Source organism: Saccostrea cucullata, unplaced genomic scaffold, assembly GCF_032062105.1.
Source record: "Saccostrea cucullata isolate Sc308-1 unplaced genomic scaffold, CSIRO_AGI_Scuc_v1 ctg6815, whole genome shotgun sequence".
Taxonomy (NCBI): domain Eukaryota; kingdom Metazoa; phylum Mollusca; class Bivalvia; order Ostreida; family Ostreidae; genus Saccostrea; species Saccostrea cuccullata.
The window spans coordinates 9,687-15,487 of NW_026935304.1; the positions used below are offsets into that span (position 1 = coordinate 9,687).

The 5,801-nt window shown below is 35.2% G+C and overlaps 1 pseudogene; it reads left to right on the plus strand.

Moving 5' to 3' along the window:
• Positions 1 to 2,049: 2,049 nt before the first annotated feature.
• On the plus strand, positions 2,050 to 4,324 carry LOC134242469 (uncharacterized; annotated as a pseudogene).
• Positions 4,325 to 5,801: the final 1,477 nt, after the last annotated feature.

The following is a 5,801-nucleotide window of genomic DNA, read 5'->3' on the forward strand; positions in this document are numbered from 1 at the left end:
TTTTATTTGAAATTGAATCAAGGTCGTACCGTTGACAAGAAATAAGATTTGATTTTTAAAAAATTAAAAGACACACCTGCTGGATAACTTTAAAAGTGTGAAGAGTGTAACTATTGAAATGAATTATTCTTCGACCATTTAATTAGTGGTATTGCAGTGCCAAGTATTAACAATCAGTTTGTATTGTAGTAAGGACACACTTTTAAAGAAAACACAATGACCCCTTGTTTATTTCTCAGCCGTTTATTTTTATATCACAAAAATAGGTAATTATCAGGAAATTAATAAGATAAAATTAATTGACTTTAATTTTTCTTCAGTATAGATAATTGTTTAATGGGGTATAAATTTATAAGAGTAGATAGTGTAGACTTTGGTAAGACGATCAATTAATCTAGAACATATTAAAGAGACTTTTGAATTTTCAAAAAAAAAATGTATATTCATTAGATTTTGGATGTATACTCTTCTGATATTCTGTAACAATAGAAAAATAATTACTTTGCATTTACAAAACTCTACATAAATTGCATTCCAAAATAATGACATGAAATGAACACTGGTTGACAGGAGAGTGAAAATATATATTTTCTATTGCAAAATGTATAAATTATCGAATATATTCAAATATATTCGAATACTCCTATCGAATATTCGAATATCAATTATTGACTATTTTGACATGCATCCCTACTTTAAACCAAATTGCAAATCGACAATGCTTAGATTATTGAATTATATTTTACATTGATATTTAAATTAATCAAATACAATTTGAAATTTTTAAATCTTATAATATTAATGTCATAAAATAGGTGCAAAAATATAGGCCTATATATATAGTTCATAAAGTAAACAAAAATTAAATTGCACAAATACTAAAGAATATTTAACCAATTCTTTTCATTTATGAATTTATTATGACATTTCTATTCACAATAGGTTAAAATTATTTACCAATCCATTCTTTATTTTCTTTTTTAGAAAATTTATCAATTATGACAAGTATTTGTTTATTATGTGTTCATTTAATTGATAAAATTTTTCTGGTACCTTTAAAGTAAGTTTTGCGTCTCCCTCCAATTTTTTATTTTTTTTTATATCTGCACACATGTTATATATCAATTTGTTCAGGGAGATTAGCTTCGTCATTTGATATGATTTTCAAAGATATTGTCTGTCCAATTTTTTGAATAAAAGACGCCAAATTCAAAATATTTCTATTCCAATCAATTACCCATAATCTAAAATCATATGTTTTCATTTTACTTACAATTAAATTTAAGGAAGGAGAAAACTATGAAATAAATAAATTGCCAACATAATCAACGAAGAATCAATATGGAACTACATGTATTATAAAAATCTACAGAATGAATTAGGTAAATGCAAAGACAAAGAATGCTCTTTTCATGCACAATCCGGATCTTTTTATTAAATAGAAAATGAGATATGAATAAAAATCAAACTTCATTTACAGAAGGTAACTTGAATACCTGGTAGCTGAAAGCATGTTTCCGGGTCATTTCAACCAAAATATATCTCAATATAAAATCTATTCAGTGACACATTATGCAAATTTCAAATAGTTCATGTATTTTTTTTATACCAAATTGTACATATAAGCATGGCATCTGATTAAACTTAGCAGTGAGAAAAACTTAAATTTCAAATAGTGGAAGGTACATATAATCATAGTACTGAGTAAATTAGGAAGAAGTTTGAAAAATAAAGATTGATACTAACTCTCAGTGTTAACACCCCTCCTTTCTTTTTTTTACCTAAAATGTACTTTAAATCCTTTTTGATGTTAACAAAAACATAACAAAGGCCTTGTTTTGACAAAGGTTTGGAGCTCAAAATCTTTCTTGTATCTCATCATCAAAAACTGAAATTAAAATTTTGGCAATATTTAAAAAAATTCCTTAATTAAGTATTTATTTAAACTTGGACAAACAAATAAACAAACCAAAACCAAAAAAGCAAGTCAATTGAAATTGCTAATAAAAACAATTTTCCATTATTTCTTGTGTTTATGTATTTTGACAGAATGTCTACAGAAATGGAAACGCTTCAAACACGTCAACAGAACCCTGCTGTCCCTGCAAACCAGCAAGGGACGCAACTCCAGCCGGGTTACCAACAGCCACATACCTCCTATCAACAAACTATCAACTTCCAACCTACAGTCAATGGACAAAAGTATTCATGAATTTGATTGGCGTTGCATAATCGCCTTGCATCTCTCGGCTATTTTTCTCTTGCACTATCTATAGAACTAACTAAATAGAATGAAACTTTCAATAAAGAGACTGGAGAAATTACGTCACGATTTTGTGACGTCATTTTGTCACTTGTATGTCTGTAAACACTGGAAAATATCACTTGAAAACATGGGGCGAAAATCAGTTGAGTTGAGTACTGAGGTAAAAGAAATGATCGTAAAATCTGCAAACCACACTCCAAATAAAGCAGAATTGGCGAGAATGTTTGGTATACCTAGGTCAACAATCGTGAGTATTTTGAATAAATTTGACAGACTGGGTACTGTAGAAAACTTGCCGAGATCTGGCCGTCGACTTTTGTTTACAACTCGGGACAAGACGAAGTTGAGTCGTCTCGCTAATGCAAACAGGAGGGAAACTTTGACAGATTTAACAAACAAACTGAACGAAGGAAGAGGAAGACAATTTAGTGAATTTAGTGTATAGAGAAAGGACGCCGAAGCGAAAAGTCCCCATTTGATTTGTCCGCCATCGAAAAGGAGGGTAACACACATGATCTGGGGATGCATGTGTTTTGATAGTATGGGAACTACTGTACCTGTCGAAAGTAATATAAATGCACTCAAATAATCAGAAATAGTCGATAATAATCTATGGCCTGTAATTGCCAGACATTTCCCGAACAAAGACTATGTTTTCCAAGACGATAATGCTCCCGTACATAGGGCTCTCGTAGTAAAAAACTATATGACCGAAAATAATATTAACTGCACAGATTGGCCAGCTCAGTCTCCAGATTTAAATGTGATTGAAAACATTTGGTTAAAAATCAAAAGAGAGCTTAAAGGCATGTCCGCAACTATTGAAAGTCGCGATCAGCTGTTTGGGGCAATTAGACAAGTGTGGGAAAATATCCCCTTGGAATACGTCCACAGCCTCTACGCATCCATTCCAGATCGGTAGAAGTAATCCGTATGAAGGGAAATCTGACCAAATATGAGGTAAGTGACTTTAATTTTAAGTTTACAAATCTACGTTTAATGCTCCCGTTGTGAACGTAAACAACGCGACGCCATTTAAAAAATGATGAATACTTTTGTCCATTGACTGTACACACAGCCACCAAACCCGTCAGTGACGTTAGAATCACAGCAACCTCCAATAACATATGTTGGGTATAACACCAACCATCCCGTTACATTTATACCGGCCCCAGTCCCAAAGCGATTGTTATTGGAGGCATACCTTCTTACTCTCCTTCTAGGGTTCACTAGAGCGCAGTATTTGTACCTGAGGCGTCCTGAATTAGGTATTGTGTACTTGTTCACTCTTGGATTTTTTGGGATGTGGGTGGGTGATCGATTTGTTTAGGCTCACTTTGTTGGTGTCTCTTATAACGTTCCTTTTCTTCCAGGACTTCATCCTTTTTATTTGAACAACATCGGGCTCGGCGTTGTTTACTTCTCCACATTCGGACTTTTCGGTGTCGGTTGGGTGGATGATACTTTCTTAATGTCGTACCATGTTAGAGAAGCAAACTTGTAAATCCCAGATTCTAAAGAAAAAAAGCACAGCCACCACGAGCATATTAGCCATTTCCCCTGCGGATATCCTCGGTGCCCACCATTAATTATTACCTCAATAGAATTTGTTTTGGAATCGCCTACACGCTTACTTTCGGACTTCTTGGTGTTGGATACATCGTCGATTGATGCCGTTTCCCAATATTAGTTCAAAGATACAACAAAAGTAAAAGAAAGGGCGTTATTTCCCACAAACATTTAGATGAGCCTTATCTTCTGTGGTTTCCTCTCGGGTTTCTCGGCCTTCATCATTTCTACCTGAACAGACCGGGCTGGGGCTGTCTGTACTTCTTTACTTTCGGTTTGTTTGGGCTTGGTTGGATTATCGACGGATGTCGACTCTGCTCCTTGGTTACGGAATGTAACAGACAGATAGACGAACAGGTGCTCCGTCACAGCAACAACCAGGGAATTCCCAATCCTAACTTTGTAACCGGAAGTGTTGGAACGCAACAATGGCCACCAGCAGTGATATACATAATATTGAAATTAATTTTCATTGGAATTGGCATCTAATTAAAATTCATCATTCAGATATTGGCACTGTTCTTTTCATTTTTTTTTTTGTAGCTGGAGGTCAGGTGGTCTCGAATTATACTTATACGTCAATACCATATCCACCTGGATACACCTTCAATTATCCCGCACAACCAGGGCTTTATCCAACAGGACCAACACAGCACAACGGTAAGTTAAGTCATCAGCATTTTATCTAATACACCACAACGGATAGTTTAAAAAAAAAGGGTTCTCAAAAGTAAGTTTAACCATGTGAATTTTATTCAACACATCACAACGGTAAGTTGAGGCTTTATAAAGCACAGCAAAACGGTGTTTTTAAGCATCAGGACTTCATCTAACACAGCTTTATTAGACACAGCACAACAGTAAGATTAACCTTAAGGATTTTATTTACACAGCACAACTTACATACCGGGTATATCATGTATATACTGAAAGGAAAAAGAAACGCAGGGTAGCATGATATTCGAAAAAAAATTGACCGCATGACCGAAAATTACGAAAATTGGACAGGTGATAAATTTAGTTACTATGCACAAAAATCAGTGTTCAGAATTACTCAACCGTAAAACGTATGACGTCACGTAGGGAAAACTCTAAAAAGCCGAAAACACGTACAATTTGATGACGACAAGTTTGTCAACAAATCTTGTTGCACCATTTGGTGACCTGTTGATTGATTGATTGCATGTTGTTTAACGTCCCTCTCGAGAATTTTTCACTCATATGCAGACGCCACCACTTGCCGGTGGAGGGCTACAAATTTTTGTCCTATTCTCGGCACTCAGGGCCATTGAGCAGTGAGGGATCCTTTTCGTGCCAGCACCTACTGCAACACGGGGCCTCGGTTTATACGGTCTCATCCGAAGGACCGATTTCCACGTCCCACAGTGGGATTCGAACCTGCGACGTAAGGATTGACTCCTTACTTCGCGACTCTAGAATTGCACCTGAAGTATGCACATTGTTTTTCAATATTTAGAGACGATATGAATTTCTTGCAATCTTGGTACATTTTACGGAAGTTCCATGGAGTCTGGTTTTCGAATTGCCTAATTAATGGAAAAGGCAACAACGGGCCTAGAATGGTTTTCAATCTAATCTGACGATGATGTCAACGCGAAACAGAGTCATGTTACGAGCGGGCTATTCGTCCTGTCATCTCTTTAATCGCCACCTTACTGCCACAAAAACAGCTTTTTATACAGCGAACTGTTATAATCTTTACATTCACACAAAAAATGAAAGAAAACAATTCCGCAATGTGTTTTTTTTTGAGCCGATCAAGTTACTGTTGTGCTCCTCTTATTGGCGCATGCGTGCGTCATATGACTAATTTTATGGCATGGTTACCCATGCCTAATATAGCCAGAGTTTGAAAGATAAACACTCTGATGAATTCTATGCAATGGAGAAATAAGGTTCTGACAGATGCTCGGGAGAGAGATATTGAAGATTATGAGAGTTTTCA